This window comes from Nilaparvata lugens, chromosome 6 (assembly GCF_014356525.2).
Source record: "Nilaparvata lugens isolate BPH chromosome 6, ASM1435652v1, whole genome shotgun sequence".
In the NCBI taxonomy this organism is placed as follows: domain Eukaryota; kingdom Metazoa; phylum Arthropoda; class Insecta; order Hemiptera; family Delphacidae; genus Nilaparvata; species Nilaparvata lugens.
The window spans coordinates 35,976,369-36,000,017 of NC_052509.1; the positions used below are offsets into that span (position 1 = coordinate 35,976,369).

The 23,649-nt window shown below is 37.1% G+C and overlaps 1 protein-coding gene across 3 annotated transcripts in view; it reads right to left on the reverse strand.

Annotated features, from left to right (window-relative positions):
* The window catches only part of LOC111057583, a 75,384-nt gene extending 52,252 nt beyond the window's left edge, over positions 1–23,132 (reverse strand). The window contains exon 1 of one of the 3 annotated variants that reach the window (XM_022345019.2): positions 23,005–23,132. The gene's annotated coding sequence lies outside the window, so the exon portion shown is untranslated. Of the gene's footprint in view, positions 1–22,891 lie in introns of all 3 variants that reach the window. The other 2 variants (XM_039430711.1, XM_039430709.1) reach the window with 2 other exon arrangements.
* Positions 23,133–23,649: the final 517 nt, after the last annotated feature.

The window sequence follows — 23,649 nt, forward strand, 5'->3', positions numbered from 1 at the left end:
GCTAGCTTTGCTGATAGCCGAGCGTCTTTCAATAATATTATTAATCATTTTCTCATCACAATTTTACTTTGTGACACCCTACTCCTACTTGGGGGGCGGGGGTCTGAGCCCTCTATGGCACCACCTTAAAAGGCGTGAGTCATTTAGGCATCACCTTAAGAGGTGTACACCTCTCAGACATCACCTTTAGAGGTGTATGCTGCTCAGGCATCACCTTTAGAGGTGTATGCCACTGCCTATGGGCATCATCTACACCTGGTCCACAGGTACATATTTACATCGTCCATCTGAAAATCGGACTTTTATGCATGGCTTGACGGCCCGTTTACACTTACCAGGTGTTGAGACTCGGTGACAGAACACTGGATCCTTCCTCCTTGAGGTACCTGGTGTGGGATCCTGTGGGACTATCTCTTTGACAGTCAAAGGGTGTCTTAACTCTCCCACCTCCATGTCAGTCAATTGTGGCATTGAATCTTTCCTGGCCACCTTTCTATTTGTTGGGTGTGGCGGGAGGGTTGTATTGTCTTCACAGAATGATTTCCTACCTTGGGTTATCCTCTTTGTGTTGACTGTGATGCTAACATCTGACTTGCCATGAGATGGCATTCGTTCCATCCTAACTTCCACAACTTTCTCGGTGTTTAAAGTCTTTGCTCTGACAGTTGGAGCATAAATCGTGGCCTGTCGTTCAGAGTTGTTCATTCCATAACTGTGGTCAACTATGTCATCCCTGGATGCTTGTCTCGGAATATATGACAACTCTGCCTCTCTATCAATCAAGGCATTGGGTTCGACTCTGTTCAAACCATCCTGCTTGAACATCCTTCTGTTCCGACTCTTGTTGTCCAGAGATTTGGAGTCTACAGCGGCTATTGTTGGGACTGATGTTCTCTCAGTCCTCAATAAGAGCAATCGTGACATAATTCGCTGACTTGAAGGATTCAATTTGGGAGGATCCCACTCCACCTCTCTCGTAAATGTGTGAATATTCACTTTGTTATCACGCATGAATTCCATGCCTAATACCAACTTTTGTCCAAGTTCTTCCATCATAGATGCCAATAGTGGAACTGTGATTTGTTCTATAGTTAAATTGGTTGTCAGCTTCCCATTTAATGGGGTAGATCGTCCATCAGCTGATATGGCGTGGTGATGAGTTGGTATCTTCCTTATCATCCCTATTTTTTGGAGAACTTCATAAAGTTCATTACTCATATAATAAGCTTCAGTGCCAGTATCTAGCAATGCCCGACACTTTTTACCACCACTTGTCACAGTAATGAATAATCTGTTGTCCCTTGATGACTCTTCAATCACAGGAATCCTGTGTGCTGTTCCCATCACTGCTGTCTTATTTGGAGTTTTATTCTCCTTCTGCATATCACAGACACATTACAGTGCTCTCTTTCCACGCCTTTTACATGGTGGGATATCGGGACAGTGTGATCTCCAGTGCCCCGGGCTCTTGTATTGCCAACACACGGGTTCAGACTCACTAAGATATGGTCTGTTACTAGTAGGGGTTATAACTGTCTCAACCTTGAGCCTTGTAATCTTTTTCGTGTCCTCAGTCATGTGAACTCTCGAATTCTGTCTATTCTGTTTCTCCTCTGCTTTGATTTGTTCATACTCCCTCGCGAATTTTTCCAATTCGTTGATACTATGAACATCTGATTGCCGAATATACAATTTGTACTGTGGGAGGATATTCTTATACACTCTCTGTAATTTATTCTCGTCTGTGAAACCTCCTCGATGCCTCATGAGTGTCAGTACATCTTCAAGAAATTCGTCAAACGACTCACCTTCCTTTTGCTTCCTTGTCTGGATTAGATTCTCGAGGTCCTCCTCATAGGTAAGTGGATAGTAGCGTGACCTGAAATCTGTCACAAAATTTTCCCACAATTTCCACTGGTCATGACGATTACTCATCCCTAGGGTAACTTTACCAACTAGTAATTCAGGAAGCGCGACTAGAAGTTGGTTGCCAGTGATTGCATAGGCTAGTTGTAGCTCGTCTAGCCTATCTAAGAAGCTGGGAGCATCTGACTGGCTGTCAAATGACAGTCTCCAGCTTCATACTTTGTCACATACCACGCCTGGGTCCATGAGTGGAGTTTGTGTTAATGTTGGTTCTGAACTCAGCTTGGACAACTGTCGCTGAGTGGTTCTTACTTTGTTGCCTCATGCCCCAAGTGCGGGCGCCAATCTATCACGTACACCCCGAGTAGCTTCAGAGGTGGATGATTGATACCCAGTTGTTGCTCCTGGATGACTTAGCTCAGTCGTAATGTGGGCGGGGAAAGGAGGCAAGTCGAAGTTCCTCTTCTTTCTTCTTTGTGCCTCAGCTGGCATGGACAGCACCTCCTGGTGCTTCTGACGGCATGGAGGTCGCTCTCTTCTCTGATGACACCATTCGAGGTAATTTTGTATTGGCCTTACGGCCTCGGTTCCACTCCAGTATAGCAGGAAGAGGAAGGATAGACATGAGGGACGGCAGCCAATGAGCTGCTGTGCCCGGAAAAGATAGAAGGATAGGGACGGCAGCCAACGGGCCACTGTGCCCTGGGAGAATGGAAGGTTAGGGAAGGCAGCCGATGGGCCGCTGTGCTCTGATTGATTGATTGATTGATTGAGTACTTTATTTATGTAGATTACAATATATACTGGCTTATACACTTATATACAATAGCTTACAATACAGCAAAATTATGAATGAATTTACATAATATAGACTGAGAAAATAATTATTGAAAGTATATGATATGAAAAAGTAATTTGTAATATAATAACTATGGATAATTATATTGTTATGCATCTACATAAATTAGCGGAGCTTTGGACATATCAATGTCCATTCTTTGGAAAGAATATTAAAAATATCCTCCCCACTAACTCTCTACCAGAACGTTAATTTAATTAATTAAGCTAAGGATTTATTTATCAATGGAAATTTTGTGAAAGTTTTAATTAATATAAATATTTAAGAGAAAAAAAACAGAAAATTGATAGAGTAAAATAATTATATAGGTAGATAAGATCAAATTATTGATTAATAAAATGAAGTAGGCTGAAAGTAGTAAGGGTAATCAACTTTCAGTAATATACAGCAGTATGCAGTGGATAATTAAAAAACATGAGTTTATATAATATATATATATATATATAATATATATATATATATATATATATATATATATATATATACACACAATTCATTCTATAACAGGTTTAAAGGTTTGTATTTGTTGGATGGGTGGGGGATGGTTGTCATGTGATCGTTCTAGGGCCAGACAGTTTCAGTCATTTGTTCCAGAAGATGTTTTTTTAAAGTCAGGATGAAGCTCGCTCGGCTCTCGATGGACCTGATAGAAACAGGAAGTGCATTCCATGCACGACAGGCACTGACTAAGAAGGATTTTGTGAAAATAGTAGTTCGATGATTGGGTATCCTCAAAGTACTTTCTCTGGTTCTAGTATGTGAAGCATCTATCCTCCTACCTTCAGAGACAAATTTGAAATCATCTTTAAAATAGTTCGGATTACCATATTTCAAGAAATCTCTAATAAGCTTGACTATTCGAAAAAGCCTTTGATTGGGAAGCTTTAATGTTGAACTAGCAATGTGGGCTGGGGTGATATAATCATGGCGTTGGTGAGAGTAGACGAAACGTAGACAATAATTTTGGGAATGCTGTAGTTTATCATTCAGAGTGACTTGCATATCATTAAGAACAGAATTACAATACATTAAATGTGGGAAGATGAGAGATTGAACCAATAATAATTTAATGTTTCTAGGGAGAATATCGTACATTTTCTTCAATGCATGAATGGCTGAGAATACCTTTCTAAGTTTTGTTCACTTGTTCTGACCAGTCAAGAGTATTTTTCATTATAATGCCTAAATTTTTAACTGAGCAACAGTGAGGAATGTCATTACCGTCTACACTAATTTTGTGAATCGATTCAAGGTCAATATTGTTTATAAGACGAGAATATCCAATTATAATGGGTTGTGTTTTGATGGGATTAAGCTTAAGGCCATTTTTCTTTGTCCATTCCACTATCGAATTGATATCCTATGGGGAGATGGGTGGATAGGGATGGCAGCCAACGGGCCGCTGTGCCATGGGAGGATGGAAGGATAGGGACAGCAGCCAACAGGCCGCTGTGTCCTGGGAGGATGGAAGGATAGGGACAGCAGCCAACAGGCCGCTGTGCCCTGGGAGAATGGAAGAATAGGGACGGCAGCCAATGGGCCGCTGTGCCCTAGGGGGAATGGAAGGTGAGGGACGGCAGCCGACGGGCCGCTGTGCCCTGGGGAGATGGAAGGATAGGTACGGCAGCCAACGGGCCGCTGTGCCCTAGAGAGAATGGAAGGCTAGGGACGGCAGCCAACGGGCCGCTGTGCACTGGGAGAATGGAAGGTTAGGGTAGGCAGCCGACGGGCTGCTGTGCTCTGGGGAGATGGAAGGATAGGGACGGCAGCCAACGGGCAACTGTGCCCTGGGAGAATGGAAGGCTAGAGACAGCAGTCAACGGGCCGCTGTGCCCTGGGAGAATGGAAGGTTAGGGATGGCAGCAACGGGCCGCTGTGCCCTGAGAGGATGGAAGGATAGGGACGGCAGCCAATGGGCTGCTGTGCCCTGGGAGGATAGAAGGATAGGGACGGCAGCAATGGGACGCTGTCCCCTGGGAGGATGGGTGGATAGGGATGGCAGCCAACGGGCTGCTGTGCCCTGGGAGGATGGAAGGATAGGGACGGCAGCCAACGGGCTGCTGTGCCCTGGGAGGATGGAAGGATAGGGACAGCAGCCAATGGGCCGCTGTGCCCTGGGAGAATGGAAGGATAGGGATGGCAGCCAACGGGTCGCTGTGCCCTAGGAGGAATGGATGGTTAGGGATGGCAGCCGACGGGCCACTGTGCCCTGGGGAGATGGAAGGATAGGGACGGCAGCCAATGGGCCGCTGTGCCCTGGGAGAATGGAAGGCTAGGGACGGCAGCCAATGGGCCGCTGTGCCCTGGAGAATGGAAGGTTAGGGAAGGCAGCCGACAGACAACTGTGCTCTGGGGAGATGGAAGGATAGGGACGGCAGTCAACAGGCAACTGTGCCCTGGGAGAATGGAAGGCTAGGGACGGCAGCCAACAGGTCGCTGTGCCCTGGGAGAATGGAAGGTTAGGGATGGCAGCCAACGGGCCAATGTGCCCTGGGAGGATGGAAGGATAGGGACGGCAGCCAATGGGCCGCTGTGCCCTGGGAGGATGAGTGGATAGGGATGGCAGCCAATGGGCTGTTGTGCCCTGGGAGGATGAGAGGAGAGGGACGTATGGCAGCCAATGGGCCGATGTACCAGGACAGGAGATCAGGGACGTACGACAGCCAACGGGCCGCTGTACAAGGACAGGAGGTCAGGGACCTAAGGCAGCCAACGGGCCGCTGTACAAGGAGCAGGATGGTTGGGAGCGGAATGCTGTGGTCTGGGGCTCGTCCGGCGTTTATATACTCTCCCAAAGTAGAGGGGATGGAGTTTCGCCGCCGCCAGAGGCGGTAAGAATCGTTTCGATGCACGAAAGATGGTGTGCCATCAGTACCCTCTCTATCTCCAAAGTCAGTTAGCCGATAGCTGATTGTCTTTCAATAATATTATTAATTATTTTCTCGTCACAATTTTACTTTGTGATAAGTTCCCATGCTACTCCTCTGATTCCATAGTTGTGTCACTAGTTGAGTCTCACTAGCAGAATATCATGTGACACCGTATCAAATGCTTTCTTCAAGTCCAGGAATATTGCCAACGGTTTCTCCTCACAGTTGATTTTCTCTGTTATTTGTGAAATGTCATTGTGGTTTGCATCGTTGGTGCTACATTTTGATTTGCGGCCATATTGATTTGGTGATAGAATATTAATCTTTTCAAAGAAGTTAATAAGTCTTGATTTGATGCATTTCTCAAAAATTTTTGCTATGATATTTAAAAGTGATATTGTCCTATTACAGTTCAAATCTTCCTTATCCTCTCCTTTAAAAATTGGACATATAACAGCTTCCTTCAAACACTGAGGAAAGACACCTTCTCCTAGGATTTTGTTGGCTATCATTGTCAAAGGTCCAGCAAGAGCTATGCTGTTCTGTTTGGAGAGCTCTGGTCTGAAGTTGTCTGGGCCTGGTGCACTGTCTGATTTGAGACTCCTAATTATTATTTTTTATTTCTTCTCCATCTACTGGTGTAAAAAATATTGATTCAAATACTCTAGCATTGGTAAATGTAGTAAATTAGTAAATGTACAAGTTGTTGATTGTTCAATATATTCTGTGTCAGTTCAGATCCAATATTTTTGAAGAACTCGTTGGAAAATTTTGCAAGCTCTTCATCATCCTCTCCCAGTTTCAACTCTCTTCCTTGTACATTTAGTTGTTCAATCTGCCTTTTTGGTCTCTGAGCTTCAGTTATTTCTCTTATTACCTTCCATGTATGTTTTGCATCTCTCAAATCTCCAAGCATGTGAGAAAAATTTTGGTTTTTTGCTTCTTCAATGACTCTAGTTAGTAGATTTCTGAATTTTCGGTAGTATTGATGTAGTTGCAAATTTTATGTACTATTTCTACATTGTTAGTGAAGTTTATCTCGTCTCCTTATAGATGTTACTATCCCCAATGATATCCATGGCTTGATTTTCTTCTTTCTATGTGGAACACTAAGCTTTTTTACATTCTTCCACGTGCCTATTCATTATAGTCAAGAACTCCTTCAATGTGCCCTCAGCACTATTCTGCATGTGAATCGAGTCCAAAGTTTCTCCCACAAGCAGTGATGCAAACTTGACTTTGTTGAAGATTTTTCTGTGCATCTTCTTCTCCACATTATTGAAATTTTTGTTGCTTTTTATTCCCAGAATAGTGATGTAGTGGTCCGTTATCAAGTTTTGAAAGACTATTGGCATACAATCTTTTTTGAAGTTGACCAAAATGTGATCGAGGCATGTGGCGGTATTGTCGTTGATGCGAGTAGGCTTTTTAATACAGTGAGCAAAACCAAATTCACTTAGTAAGTTCTCATAATCATCCAGTTGACGATGCTTGTTTGGTTCTATGGTACCGTATTAATATTGAAGTCCCCTACAACTACATGGGAATGTTGACTTGATCCCTCGAGCAGATGTCTCATATCGTTGATGAATTCCGTCAGATCTGGGTTGGAAGGTGACCTATATATTGCAGTAATGACAAATACACTTCCTTGAGTTTCGAGGCGGAGATTCAAACAGTTGGCGTGTCGAATTTCTGGCTCCTCAACTTCAACGTTAATATCAGTTTCAACGTATACAATTACTCCATTATTCTGGAGATGATTCTTCTCTGTTGCATATAGATTGTAGTTACTTATTATGCGTGGAGTGTCACACTGTAAGTCCTCTAATTGGATCAGGAACTCATCGACATTCTTGTTGTAGCTTCTGATATTGAAACTAATTATTCTCAGATTGAACTGCTTCAAGCAATCAAACACATATTCAGGATCCAGAATTGCAATATCATTTATATCTTCCAAGTCAAGCTCTTCTACCAGATTATCCATCAATTTTACAATGTCTTGTATTGGCTTCTCCTAAGTTTTTTCTGTTCCATACCATAAGCTATTTTTCTGTCCTGTCCTTCACTCTATCAATAATATCCTGTACTGCATCATTGTAGCCTGTTGTAAGATATCTGAAGCTTTCTGTATGCCTGGATATTGCGACAATAGCGTGTGATACACTGTTATTTTATTGTCTCTTGTGTCAATCCTCACTAATACTACATCCTTTGATGTGAGCCCCTGCGCTTCGTGAATTGTGTTAATTCTTTGGGACTTATATTCCTTCATGCCATCAGTGAGAATTTTCTTCTCGTTTTGTGTGAATGTAAGGATTAGATTATCTTTCTTCAGCTGATGAGTTTCGCCATTTTTGAATGTTGGAAGTATTGATCTCACTTGGGCGTTCTTTGTGCTGATTCCTGGGTAGAATGATTGAAGTGCAAAACAGACATCCACTGGACACCGCTCAGTTACTGTTATATATTCTTCCGGCTCACAGAAATCTGAAATTTTGTTCCACTTGGTAACTACTTGTGATCTCTCTATGTATGGAATCTGGTTAGAGTCACCCACAACTACTATTATTTCCACTGCTCCACTTAATTCTGCAATGAAGCCAATGTAACCCGTATGCATCATTAGCCCCTCATCAATGTATACTTTTTCATATTTCTTGCCTTTATTATTAATAATATATGATGCCACTGTCCTGTAGTCTGTTCTAAGCTGGATAGGTGTGTTATGAATGGCGTATTGTGCTGAGACTGAATCTCTTATAATTATCCTTTATGCTTGCTCTAGTTTGAGTTAAAACTAAATCTTTTCCTGGAGAGTGCTTTCGTATTATGTAGATTTTCCACATCCAGGTACTTCTTCTATCCAACTGATTTGTGGGAATCTGGGCTTGTTGATGTGAATTTTATTAATTCCACTTATTAGCTCGCTATCTAGCAAAGCTCTGTATCTCTAGTGACTAATATGTATTTTTCAGTTGTTTTGAACTTATTCTCCTCTTCTAAGAATTCAACATATTTGCCTCCTTCTTCTAGACTGTATCCCATTCGGTATAGAGTGTTTGTATTTAATAGAAATGTTTTCATTCAATTATCAAAATATGTCCATATATTTTCTTTTTCTCCATCAATTGCTCTACTTGTCACGTAATGACATATACAATTATAGAAATATAATTAGATTTATAATATTGTCCAGAGAAAACTTTTATATACTCTGCTTCAGTGTTAGTAAGTTGTTGCCATTCATTCAGATCAATTTTTGAGCATTTTAAAAATTTTGAGAAAAATCCAGCAGAATACTCTGTAGCATTAGCATTATATTGACTTGGTATTTCTAAGTAATTGATATTTCTAATTCCTTGATTGTAAAATGCAAAACGTAGGGCTTCATTCTCCAATACAGAACTCAACATACTTATTGCCATACGTATATCTTGGATTGCATTGTTGAAAATATCAATTCCTACTATTAAGGGGTAATTAGCTAAACTCCAACTGTCCAGAAGAGCAAGTGTATTAATGAATCTCTGATAAGCTTGTTTGCTTGTTTCTATAATTAATACTTGACAATTAGATTTATAATTGTCCAGAGAAAACTTTTATACACTCTGCTTCAGTGTTAGTAAGTTGTTGCCATTCATTCAGATCAATTTTTGAGCATTTTAAAAATTTTGAGAGTCCCTTAGATAACAGCATGCTGTTGCCTTCCTTGCATGCAAACTGTCTACTAACGTTGATGGAAAGATACATTTTCAACATGTTCGATGCTTTTGAACGTGTAGTATTATCTACCCCGGTATTAACGGGTGAATTAGCTGTCCACTAGACAGCTTATTCATGATGAATAATTCTATAGTCTGTTTTTTACTTTCCTTGCCCTATTACCATAGGTAAGGAAAGTATTGCTTTCCGAAAAAAATTAAGGTACCCCAATTTCTAAATTTCTATACGTTTCAAGGTCCCCTGAGTCCAAAAAGTGGTTTTTGGGTATTGGTCTGTGTGTGTGTGTGTGTGTGTGTGTGTGGTGTGTGTGTGTGTGTGTGTGTGTGTGTGTGTGGTGTGTGTGTGTGTGTGTGTGTGTGTGTGTGTGTGTGTGTGTGTGTGTGTATGTGCGTCTGTGTACACGATATCTCATCTCCCAATTAACGGAATGACTTGAAATTTGGAACTTAAGGTCCTTACACTATAAGGATCCGACTCGAACAATTTCGATCAAATGCAATTCAAGATGGCGGCTAAAATGGCGAAAATGTTGTCAAAAACAGGGTTTTTCGCGATTTTCTCGAAAACGGCTCCAACGATTTTGATCAATTCATACCTAGAAAAGTCATTGATAAGCTCTATCAACTGCCACAAGTCTCATATCTGTAAAAATTTCAGGAGCACTGCACCATCTATGCAAAGTTTGATTTTAGATTCCCAAATATGAGGCTTCAGATACAATTTAAACAAAAAATTCAAATGGAAAAGATTGAGCATAAAAATCTCTACAATTAATGTTCAGTAGCATTTCACCTAAAATTGAAAATAAGCTTGAAATCAGAGAAAATAAGATTATTTAATTGCAAACTGTTGGCAACTGTTGATTCTATTAAATCATTCACTATGAAGAGATAGCAGACTTCGTGTGTCTGCAGCGCTATTGTCCTGTCACCAGCTGGCTCAGATCTTAGAGAAGTAGACTTGAGATGCGCGGGAACACTAGCGTCAGTTGATCAATTTTCATAACGGCAAGGAAAGTTGAGTGCACCACACCAGCTTTTTACGGTGATATTGGTGTTCGAAGGAAATTCCTTTTCCTTTTGTATTATCATTAAAATGGAAAATTAAAAAAAAAACCTTTGTATACGTCGACGCGAATTCAAAAAGGAACATAGTCTACCTGTCAGATTTTATGAAAATCTATTGCTGCGTTTCACTGTAAATGCGCAACATATTAACATTTGAACATATAAACATTTAAACATAAAAAGAAATGCAAAACCTTCGACTTGAATCTCATACATCACTTCGCTCGGTTAAAAATCAACATAATGCAAATGAATGTGATACGGTTGTTCCAATAAGGTTGGCTAGAGGAAGCGACAGATTATTAATCAATATTGCGTCTTCTATCATCCATAATGATGGATTAAGAGTATCTTGATAACCTCAAACTTAATTATAAATAGAGGATGACCGTTTCCATTCTCTGATAAATAATCTGCTGCTGAATTGTGTTATTCAAGTAGGTACCAGTATTCAAATTTATTCAGGAATTTTATCTGATTGCCATGATACTAAGTTCAAGACCAAATTTGACTCCATCCGAATATCGTACTTCCGTGACAGTTGCTCTCATCAAAATAATGACCTGATTATCAGTGATACATTTTATCGGATTAACAAATTTCAATCTTCATAAAATAAAAATTTAATTGAATCACTTGACCGACTCTTGACTAAAATTCTGTTCTCTTATTCAGCCTACACATAGGCTCCGTTGTGTTTCGGTTACAAATTAGCATAGCTGCGTTCTGTTTATAGGTAGTTGCAGTCAGCTACACCTTTTAATTATTTGAATATTGATATAGCTAATTGACCGAAGCGAAGCTGAGGTTTCAGCTTCGACTCGATTGGCTTTTGTCTGTTTGTTTGTTTGTACCGCAGTTACAGTCGCAGTGATTTTCCGATTTGGATGAAATTTGGTATGCAAGCTCTTTGAAACAAGGCGCAGAAACGTATGTGTAACGATTTTGGATAAGACCTCTGGTTTTTTTGTAATTTAAAAAAAAACCGTAAACTAACCTCTATCCAGAAAAGATGTGTCTTTGAAGATACAGCAATTCATGTTCATACTTTTTTGCAGTATATATTATAGTCAACTGTGTACTGACGTTGATGGGAAGATAAATCTTCAAAATGTTCGATGTTTTTGAATGGGTAGTATTATAGTCCACTGAACAGCTGATTTAATATGAATAATTCCATAGTCTGATTTTTACGGTAATATTGGCGTATAAAGGAGGCTCCTTTCTCCTTTTATATTATCCTTGAAATGCAAAATTTCCAAAAACCTTGTATATACGTTGATGCACAATTTAAAAAGGAACATAAATGTCAAATTTCATGAAAATCTATTACCGCGTTTCGCCGTAAATGCGCAACATATAAACATTAAGCGAAATGCCAAACTGTCGACTTGAATCTTAGACCTCACTTCACTCGGTCAACTAAAATAGTTTTTGATTCATTAGTTGATCAATTTTATGATTATAAAAATTGCGCACAACTAAAATAGTTTAGTTATCTGTAACATAGATAATGATAGTTATTTATGTATTGATATTAAAGATTTTTTTAAAATAATTTATCCAATTAATTTGATGAATCAATTTAATGATTCCATATAGTAATAATAATATTCTTATAATGATATATTATTAGAATAAGATAAAACAATTAGCAAAAATATCTGGTCGGAGTGAGATTTGAACCTGGGTCCAACAGTGTATCAAACTACGCTCTAACCGTCTTGGACACCATGCCCTCATAACAGTGAATGCGAAAAAGTAGGAACATGAAATGTTGTAGACAGACAGACAAAAGCTGATCGAGTCGGAACTAAGACCTCAGCTTCGCTTCAGTCAATTATTAAATTGATTTATCAAATTAATTGCATAAATTATTTAAAAAAATCTTTATTGTATTGGAGTCCAATACTGCAGTTGTAGAAAAAAAATTTGCATGTGAAGGTGTAAAGGTTAATTTTGTTTTTCTTTTTGTATAGCTGAGAAGTTGATATTGTGGTAATTATTCAGAAAAAAAAAATTTTCAGAAAAAAAAAACATATTTATTGATACTTAGAAAAACCGGTTTCGGTGATAACACCATTGTCAATCTCTGATAAAACTTTGATAAAGACCGAAACCGGTCTTTCTAAGTATCAATGAATCTGTGGTTTTTTGACAATTTCTTAGTCTTTTTCATTTGAAAGGCAAAATTTCTATGTATTTGATATAAAGGTACCTCCTTGATAAGTCCAGTGTCCTCTTAAACAGTGTCTCTAGCACTTTCAATGGGGAAAATAATAGATGACATGCTAAATCTTCACAATATTCTGTTCTTATTGTACTGGCCCTTCTCATTAGATTGAAAGTTGTATTCATGAGCGAGGTCTACTGTTCGCAGAACTACTTGAACTGTGGTTTGAATTTGAAGAATATAGTTCTAGGTAGAAAACACGTTGATTTTTCTAATCTCATCAAGTCAGAATAAGAGTGTATTACTGACTACAAGTCAGTACAACCATACAATAAAACAAATAACGTCAAGAGGAGGAAAGGGAGAGAATAAAAATAATTCTCTCCAGCTTGAATAGGTTATCGAGAAATTATAGCATGAAACATACATTATAGACCCAATGCATCATCAATACAAATTTTAATTAATTATACTCTTGTTAAAAATCTCCATCTGATGTGAAGAATGAGATGAGGTATTATACCATACCTGACGAAATATGAATCTTAACCAGAACAGTACAAGCGCTATTAGCGATGTCACAAGCCTTATTATTCAAAATTGGTTATGGTCCATGGTGAATGTTCTCTTATAATTTTTGAAAAGGCACTCATGTCTTTGAAATGATCAGTTCTAAAATTTCTTCAGAATAAGTCTATATACTGAGTGGCACGTTCTTTGTGTAAGTGCACTTTCAATTCTTGATATAAGAATAAGAAAATTAATCCAGGTAGAAATTGTAATTATCATAGGAATACTAACAATACAACCGTTTCGGCTCGATAAACAGTTTTCACAATGGAACAGATTTTCAGATTTTGCTCTCAGGAGATTGGTCCCTGGGTTAGAGCTTTCAGGCTTGACAGACCAGAGATGAATAACCAAGGAAGAGTATGCAACATAAAATGCTTGTTCAGATATTGCAGGCAACTCAGGCTTGTACGAGAGTTTCATACAAATTGAACTTCAACTGGTCTTGAGAAGTGACTCGGACTGCGAACCAGCGAAGAAGTGTACACGTTATAATTACATGTTAGACTACCTACTGTGAGTGTTTACTGACACTTGAAAAACTGACCATTTACATTTTTTAGATTTTCAATGTAGGCCTACATTACTCATTCATTTCATCTGTGTATGATTTATTAGCATCGTTGAATGTGAATCTCTTTGAAACGTTTTGATATATCAATGTGCAGTTTTGGTCATTCATTTTTTCTTTGAATTATGTATCAAAATAATGTATCACATGATCACCTTCTCATTTAAAAAAAAAAAATGAAGTTGTACTAAGTAAGGCGGATTGAAGATGGCGGACCAACATTCCGAAGCCACAGAAAAATAGTAAAAAATTAAATAAGATATTCAATAAAACCTATAGTCAAATTATACTTCCAACATATTAAGCTGCTTTTATAATTCTCACCAACTCCGTATACTGTTGTATTCATCTATACTGTACTATTATATTAAAATACATCAATGTTTGCTTACAATATCTATTTGAATTGTTCAGGCTTATAGAATGAGCTGAAAAGTAATTTTGAATGAAAATTTAAAATGCCCTTATATAATTGAACTTTAATAATTGATTTAAATAATTCTCCATTAGTCCTTTTTAACCACAACGCCCACTTCTTCTGGATCTTCATTATGTCACATCCCAGGCCTCAGCATTATTGCTGGATATGCTTGAGCAGTATATAGTTCACTCTTCCTGCTCTCACAGTTTCGGATACATAAATTATTGCCATTTTGCATACGATGAGGAACAGTAATACCTGGGGAGCTGCAGGCCTTGCTGTTGGAATTGGTCTCAGACTTTCCCCAATTTTCTTCTTCCCCCAGTCAAGCGGGTTCTTCTTCACAATCATCTACTACTGTACCTGATGGTACTGAATGATTGAATGCTCAAAGTAGGGGACAGTGCAGCTAATTTTAAAAATTGCAAGAAAGGAAATGCTATCCAGTATCGGCCACTGCACTTGATTCAGCGTTGAGGCCATTGAATACTATTAGAAGCTTTAAGCGAAGAGTATTGTTGGCTTGTACTTTCCCATATGGTGCTATTTTCCTTTTCTAGTAGATAACTGAAACCTTGTCACATCCTTTAAAAACTTATTAATTGTCAGAAGAACATCTTACATTTTCCCAATTCTTTGTTGAATGTTGGAAATAGTGTACACTTCTTCTGCTGGTTGCCTCTCTGGTGCCACAATTTTAAATTTGTTTTCAAATGCATGGACAGTCAGTGAGATTAACAAACCTATGTAAACATCAATTGAACAAGCTTCAATTCCTTTCTTAGCCTTATCAATTGCTGTAGAAACTATTAATAAGTCAGCTTTACCAGATGCTTGACAAACAATGCAGCCAAATATTTTGTACTTGTCCTAATCAATAAACGATCAATAAAGCCATTTCGGTTTTAGAATTAGCTAGAAAGTCACTTTGGTTGAACTGTTGACAAACGTGCAGCTATTATAGATAATTGACATTGGGCTTCACTCCAACCATAAGGTCACAGCTTTAAAAAAATGTGGTTGAAATGATATAAATATATTAACGATTTGCAATTCTGCCAGTGTTAGATATGGCATTAAACATTTGATATAAATTACAAATAATAAAGTAGTATTTTCAAAAACATGACTCATAAGCCTCTTTTCTCTGCAAAAAAAAAAAAAAAAATGTTTCCAGTCCTCCTAAGAAGGTTGCGAGGTTGAGGGCTAATCATTAGCATATAACAAGCCACTACTAGAGGCTCATTCCATATTGGGTAAACCAAGGGGGGTGGCTAACGGGATGTATTCTTTCAAAACCCCAAAACGTGATAGTACAGTATAAACGAACTGAACAGTATGTTTATTTAATACATCAAGCTGGCATATCACCCCTTTTCTGAGTTTTAGCACGGTTTTTGTGAAGTTAGAGGCGTGAATTTTTGGTGAACGAGTCTTCCAGTGCAGTGCTGAATTTGTGTAAAGTTTTATATCAGTTCGAACGGTGGTTATTTAGCTATTATAAGTTGAAGTTTATTTGAAACTGAATTGCTGAAATGTCATCGAATAATCGCAGCAAGACGACGAAAGATAAAACAGACGATAAGAGCCCAGCTAAGTCCACCAGCAACCCCCCTACCACTTCATCACCAGCTACTGCCGACATGAGTGCGGGGGAAGGGCAGCTGTTCGACAAGCGGCTCGTTCAACAAACTATCAGTGAATTTCTAGCCCAAGATAATCAACTTGATATGATTGTCGAAAGACTGTTCAAAAAGTTATCCGATCAGCTGCTGGAGTCGGTTGCTGCTCACGTATTGTCTATCTTTGAGCCAAGGCTGGCGGAGGCAGAGCAGAAGATAGCCGCACTCACATCTGAGATCGAGACTATTAAAAAGGATTCTGCGGCGCGTGAAGAGGCTATGGACGAGAGATTTGACGGTTTGGCGCAATACCAGCGACGAAATAGCATTCGTATCTTCGGCATCCCTGAATCACAGGGAGAAAAAATAACAAACACTGTCACAGGATTCTTTCGCGATAAACTGAAACTGGAAGTTGATCCTGCTAAGATCGATAGATGTCATCGAGTTGACCGTATGTATGCGTCACTGCCCCAAACAAATAATAAACAGCAGCCTCGTCCTCCATCTCGAGCAATTCTAGTAAAATTCGTTAGTTTTGAAACGAAGCGGACCATCCTGGCTGCAAGACGAATACTCAGCGGCACCGGTATTACTGTTCGTGAAGATCTGACACAGCGTCGCAACAAATTGTTCCAAGAAACAGCTGACAGAGTTGGTATAAGAAATACATGGACATTGATGGCAGGATTATGTGGCGGGAGAATGATAAAGTATTGGCAGGCGGAAGATAATATCCTGATAACTATGAATTAAGATGTATCACAATTGATTTAGTATTTTCAGGATAGACTCAAAAAATTTTCCCCTTTTTTATTTGTCTCTTTGTGCCATGTTACTGAAAAGCACAACCATCAGTCGTAATATATAAATATAGAAGTGCAGGAGCTGATTGTGCAATTCAGGTAATTTGATAATATACTGTACATTATTTACTATTCTTCACGATTTCGACTAGTGATTAGATTTTTCCTCCCATATCAGATAAGAACATAGCCTACAACAATGATACAACTCGAAGACGAGGACTTGAGTACAGATTATACATTTATAAATTTCTCAGACTGGATAGATACGAAAAACCTTTTAAAACAGACTGATAAATCAATAACTGAATTTAGATGTATATGTACAAATGTAAGATCTTTGAGGAAACATTGGGATACATTGAACATTGAATTAAATTGATGAAATAGATTTAATTATACTGAGTGAGATTAATCTAAGGAGTGAGGAAACTGAATTGTATGGCATCTCTGGGTTTTCTAGTATTTTCAGATGTAGACCGGATGGTCGAGGAGGTGGGGGATTAGCAATCTTCTATAGGGAGAATTTGAAAATAGAAGAGATTACATGTAATTTTGAATCTGCTGAATTGATATGTTTGAAAGTTAGTGATAGGGATAAATCAGTAATCGTAGCAGCATTCTATAGACCTCCAAATCAAAATGTTAATTCTTTTAGTGATGAATTGGAAAGTTTCTTATCTCTGGAGAGGATAAAAAATGAAGAAAATATTATCATGATGGGGGATATTAATATATGTTACTTGAATGATAGATATGGTGCAGATAATTATCTTAGCGTTTTGTATTCATATGGTCTCTATAATAGTATTCAAAAGCCTACTAGAGAGGAGATATATAATAATGTATTAGTGTCATCATGTTTAGATCACGTAAATGTTAAAGTGAATGATGAAAGCTCTTATACTTCTTTTATTGTTGAGAACAAAATCTCCGACCATTATTGGACAGGGGTAAAGATCAGTATGAATAAATCCTCAGATAGACTAGTGAATGAATTAATGAATTAATGAATTAATGAATTAATGAATTAATGAATTAATGAATTAATGAATTAATGAATTAATGAATTAATGAATTAATGAATTAATGAATTAATGAATTAATGAATCAATGAATTAATTAGAAAGGAAAACTGGTGGCCTATTCTAGATCTTAGAGACCCATCAGATATCTACAATGAAATTGTTGAGAAATTTGAATTCATTTATGATAATAGTACAATAAGGATGAAAGTCAACAATAAACAAGATAGGAATCCCTGGATTAATAATACTATCAAGCAACTAATAGATACGAAAAAGAGCACATGGCAAAGGCTTAAAAAGGACAAACATAATTTAGAACTAAGAAACCAATTCAAGGCCATTAGAAATGACCTGACAAATAAAATTCGCTTGGAGAAGAGACTTTATTACCATAGATTATTTTTCTGTAACTGAAGAGAATCATATGCATGACTTAACCGAGAAATTTAAGGAAAAATTGAAATTGACAATTGAAGAGGTTAATGGTGGGATGAATGGGCAACACTTTGACTTATCTCAGCATTTAAAAGAGGGAAATCATTCAATAGGCAATAAATTAAGCATGAACTTCAAGAACATGACTTTGCATTCTCTGTATTTAGCTATCAATAAACTGAATAGTAAGTCATCCTCAGGACCAGATAGAATTAGACCACGAGATGTAATAAGCAATATATTTTACCTGAGACTAATATTGATTCATTTGATTAACAGAATTGTTGAAACTGGTAATATACCACAACCAATGAAAGTAACTCATCTTAGACCCATCTTTAAAAAAGGATCAAAGAAAAATCTGGGGTGTTACAGACCAGTAGGATCGATATCAGTTGTTATGAAAATTCTGGAACACTTCATAGGAATGCAATTGCAACAGTAGGCCTATCTATCCAGACATACTATAATAAACAAGACTCAACATGGCTTCATTCCCGGAAAATCAACTATTGATTTATTAGAAACTATGACAGGTGACATTAATAGATCTCTGAATGATAATATGTTTGTAATGGCAGTGGCAACTGATTTGACTATGGCATTTGACCTTGTGAATTATCAAATCATGCTTCGCAAATTAAGTGAAATAGGTATTGGAGGTAAATTACGAAGATTATTAGAGAATTATTTCATGGATAGAACTTTGCATGTAGGTATAAGTAGCTATATTAGTAGCAGCTATGAGCAGACATGTGGATTAGTTCAAGGCAGTATCTTGTCACCTACCCTATTCAACATATATGTGAATGATTTTGCTAGTTTAAATTTTAAAAGTAAAATTCTGCAATATGCTGATGACAATATATTCTATGTAATACACAAAGACTTGGAAACTGGTTTGAGACTCATACAACAGGATCTTGATTTGGCAACTAAGTACTTCTTTAATAACAGTATGAAAATTAATGCCCAAAAGACAAAGGCTATAGTGTTTAAGAATCAAAGAATTAATGTTGATGAAAGAGAAGTTGTTAAATTGACTTGCCATGAAACAGTATGCCTGATAAACCAAAGAATGAATGATTGCAATTGCCAAAAACTTGATTACAGTAAAAGTATAAAACACCTAGGAATAACTTTCGATTCTGATATGAGATTCAAATCACACAACGATTCACTAAAAAACATAATGAGAGCAGCACTTTATAAGTGTTCTAGAATAAGTAGCTATTTTCCGGTTGGCACTAAAAGAATTATTTACTATTCAATGATACAGAGTACCCTGTACTATGGTATCTCAATATACAGTTTAGCTCCGAAATATATAAAACAGCCATTACAGAATATTGTAAAAAGGATAATAAGAACTCTTTCTAATGGTATTGATCGCCAGCTATTGGGAATTATGTCCATGGGGGCCCTAGCCAATTATACTGATTTGACAAGGAATTATTTCATAAGCCAATTTAGAGAAATAAATGAAATAAACTATGAATTGAGAAACAGAATATTTAGACCCCAGAGATTCAACAATAATTATGGTAAAAGAACTCCAGAGTGCAGAATACCATATCTGCTGAATTCATTGCCTCTGGAATTGCGAAATTTACAAAGAAGGGGTGAAGTTCGGGCAAAATTGAAATTATTTTTCATTGCAATAATATTGATGATTGACATATGACATATGGTTGGATTTACAGTAGAAATGCAAGCTCACAATAGTTTCTCAGACTAGCGATCATTTAATAGTTATATGGGAAGGTTTTACATTTTATTATAAGTAATTATTTATGAATTTCTAATTTGCTTTGTTAATAACATTCATTTAATATATTATATATTTATATTTCTTTATTATGTAAGTTATTGCAACATAGTAAATGTTTTTAGTATTTTTTTTTAATATTCCTCAAATAGCTTAAAGCTAGAGGGATTAAAAATATATATGAATTTTGTATTTAATGAGATGTGTATTGAAATTGAAATAGATAAAAATAAATTATAAATCTATATGAAGTGAATTCAGAGCTTGTGTCAAGTTCTCAGGGAAATTTGTTCTCAATAGTTTTTCAATGGTTTTCGATGTAACTATTTCTCTGTTTTATGATAGTAGAATATTTTTAATACATTAGTAACTGTATAAATTGTGTTAAAGTTTAAAATGGAATGAATTTACTAGTAGATGTAAAGTACATAATATATGCAAAATAGAGATTGAATAAAAGTGATCAGGTACCCTATTTTATATTTTATCAATAGAAATGCCAACTACAATGAACAAAAGAGAAATATGAACTCAAACTAAGCTATGTTCACACAATTGGCAATGAAATTGAACTCAAACTAATCACACTTGAGTGTTCAATTTATTATCAAATACAAGTGTGGATATAATAATCATTCAGTACTTTATTAATTGCTGAAAAGCCTATGACCTCAACAAAAGAAAATGTGTGAAGAGAATTTTCTTACATATTCAACGATTGTAGAAAATTCAGTATTCTAGATCGAGGTCTACAAATTTTTATCTTTATCGTTGATTGAAGAATTGATGTATGAAAATACCCGATGAAAAGGCGAATTGGACTCAGCAGGTATTGTGAAGTACGAGTTCAAGGCTATGCAGAAGGCTGTCCCTGACTTGAGGAAGTTATGATGCAGAGATAAACTTGAATCAATTTGAAACTTAACCAGTTATTCATAGAGAAGAGAGCGGCGCTGTAATCAATTTATCCACGATCCAGTTTCCTGTAACTTGTAATCAACGCATCAATGGTCATTGACCGATCTGTTCGATGCTAATTTCTGTTTACTTGTAGAATTTCATCTGACGTTAAACACTGACGTCAATAAGATATTTTCTTCTGGGTTCCAAAACAAATTAAAGCTTGACTTTTCAGAAAAGCTGATATTATAAATGCAGGAAAAATGAAAGTTTTGAAAATTGGTTCCATAGTAATGGATGATTATGGAATTTATAGTATGGTACTTTTATTGTAACGGAAAGAATTGAAGCTGTAATTTCAAAGTAGGCACATATAAGTAGCTTGCAGTACACTTTTTTGCGATGTATTATATTAATTCATTAAGATCGTGTTTTTCTTATGAAGTTTAAAAAAATTATGCTGTTAAAAAACTAATTTTCTTCCTCCAAGTGAATAAAATAATTTTCTATATACGGCTACTGTACACTACTTATATGCAATAAGAAGCTGAAGAGTAGTATTTCTCAATCAAATATCACCAATACAAATGAAATTGATGATCTCAATCATTTATTATGAAATATTTTCAGATTTTTTGACCTGGAATTATTGATGACGTGATTTTAATTTGAATTTTATTTGTGAAATCACAATATAATCACGAGTAGAAAACTGATTTGATTTGAAACTGCTGAAGAAAGTATAATTCTAGATAGCCCATTCAGAATAATGCATTAATATTGATGCTTATTTGAGTTTGAGTCCTTTTTCTATTTTTATGTTTCGGAAACTCAAACAGGGTTGCCCGCTCTCACCGGTCATCTTCAACTGAAGCCTAGAGTACGTATTTCGTCGACTGAATTGGGAAGGCAGAGGTCTTACAATCAATGGACAGCAGCTCACAAATCTTCGATTTGCCGATGACGTGATGTTAGTAGCAGAGAGTGCTGTGCAGATAGAGATGTTGGAAGAACTAATAACGGAAAATGAGGTGATGGGCTTGCACCTAAATGCCCAGAAAACCAGGGTAATGACTAACTCGGAAAAAACAAGAGTTGAAGTTAGCTGCGGGAATATTGAATACGTAGATGAATACGAGTATCTGGATCAGGTACTGTCATTTACCAACCGTACAGCCAGGGAAATCAAACTTAGAATAGAGAAAGGATGGAAAAAGTACTGGGGGTTGAAGAAAATTTTCAAAGGAAACTACTCCAACGATTTGAAAGCAAAAGCTCTGACCATATGCATATCCTGCTACATTGTATGGATCCCAAAGTTGGTCGCTTACAAAGGTACTGGATAAGAAGCTCGAAACAACGCAGACAAGAATGGTGCGCAGCATTCTAGGGATTGAGTTGACTCAGAGAGTTTGGAACACAGATATATTAAGAAGAGTGAGGACAAAGTATCTACAAAAGGAGGCACATATAACGAAGTGGAAATGGGCTGAGCATGTTGCAAGAATGTCTACCGAACGATGGACAAGGATGTGCACAGAGTGGGTTCCTAGAGACAGAATCAGAAAGAGAGGATGGCCAAATACCAGATGGAGGGACGAACTCTGTCAGCGAGTGGGGCATGCCTGGGCAACAACTGCCAGGGATAGAAAATTGTGGAGCCTGATAGTGAGCAGATTATAATATTACATGGACTCACAAAAATTGATATTCTTCAACCTGTATAATAAATATTGTAAATATGTAAAATCTATTTAATGTCAACCAGAAACTTACCTCATTTAGAGAGGCGTTTGTTCAATTGTGGATGTAAATAAAGCTTTATTATTGATGCTTATCTACAATATTGATGATTCGAATTTAGGATTTTCTCACAAAAATACTTCTAGGAGAAGAGTAAAATATACGACCTTATAAACTGTGCAATATAAACTATGCAAACATTTGTACATAGTATCGTTACATCAATTTGTGATATCAAATTGATAACAGACAACAGAGATTATCTGAAAGATTTCATTTTCAATGAGTCATAACTCATGGAAATACTTTTGTTTCCTGAATACAGCTCTTAATGTCATATGATGACAACACACTGACGTGAATATGAATTCTACAACAATTTTTTAAGGCACTGTGATAAGAACTTAAACATTCAAATGGAGACGATTAAAAAAGTAAGCAACATTTATATGACAATACGTACTTGTTTCCTTTCTCGACTGATGAGATAGAATAGAAAATTGTCACTAACTGCCTGTAATAGCACTCAGCAATTCTTCCAACAGTTATTTCTATGAAAACAAAACTATAAAATACCTTTTATGAAGGCGAGCTTCAAGTAAATTCAACTCTTGCACTCGGAATGCACCATGGAGGATCAACGTCCAGCCTGATTCCTGACCAGTTCGCAAATAAAGTATATGCTACTTCGTTTCGGTGCAAGTTACCTTATCTACCACTAGCAAGGTCAGCTAAGGCCACGGTCAATCTTTTTTCCTTCTCATTCACTCGCTCCTCTCTTTCTCTATTTCGTTCAAATTCTCTCACCCTTTCTCTCGTCTCTCCATTCCGCTTTCTCCTGTATTTTCTTCTTCCACATCCATACATCACCCCCAACTACCATAGAATCTATCGATCTTGGAAACGTTTTCCATGTCAGCTCATTGAATACACGCGAATAAGGGGATCAATGAACTCCAGGAACACTCCTTATAATGGTAACAATCGAACTAATGTACACGCTCTGAGAAAGTTCCCAGTAGGCACAAATTTAACCTTGAAAATGTAATAGCAACCACAGAAAAGTTTGAAAGCGTTGTGAGAATTTTCAATTACGTGTCGACTTTAATGAGAATTGTGCAAATTGTTGTTGTTCTTATTTTTCTGGCTTGAATTCACGCTTTCTTTTTTTTTGTTTGACACATCACTGACTCAATTTGATAAAAATGAATTTAATAGTAA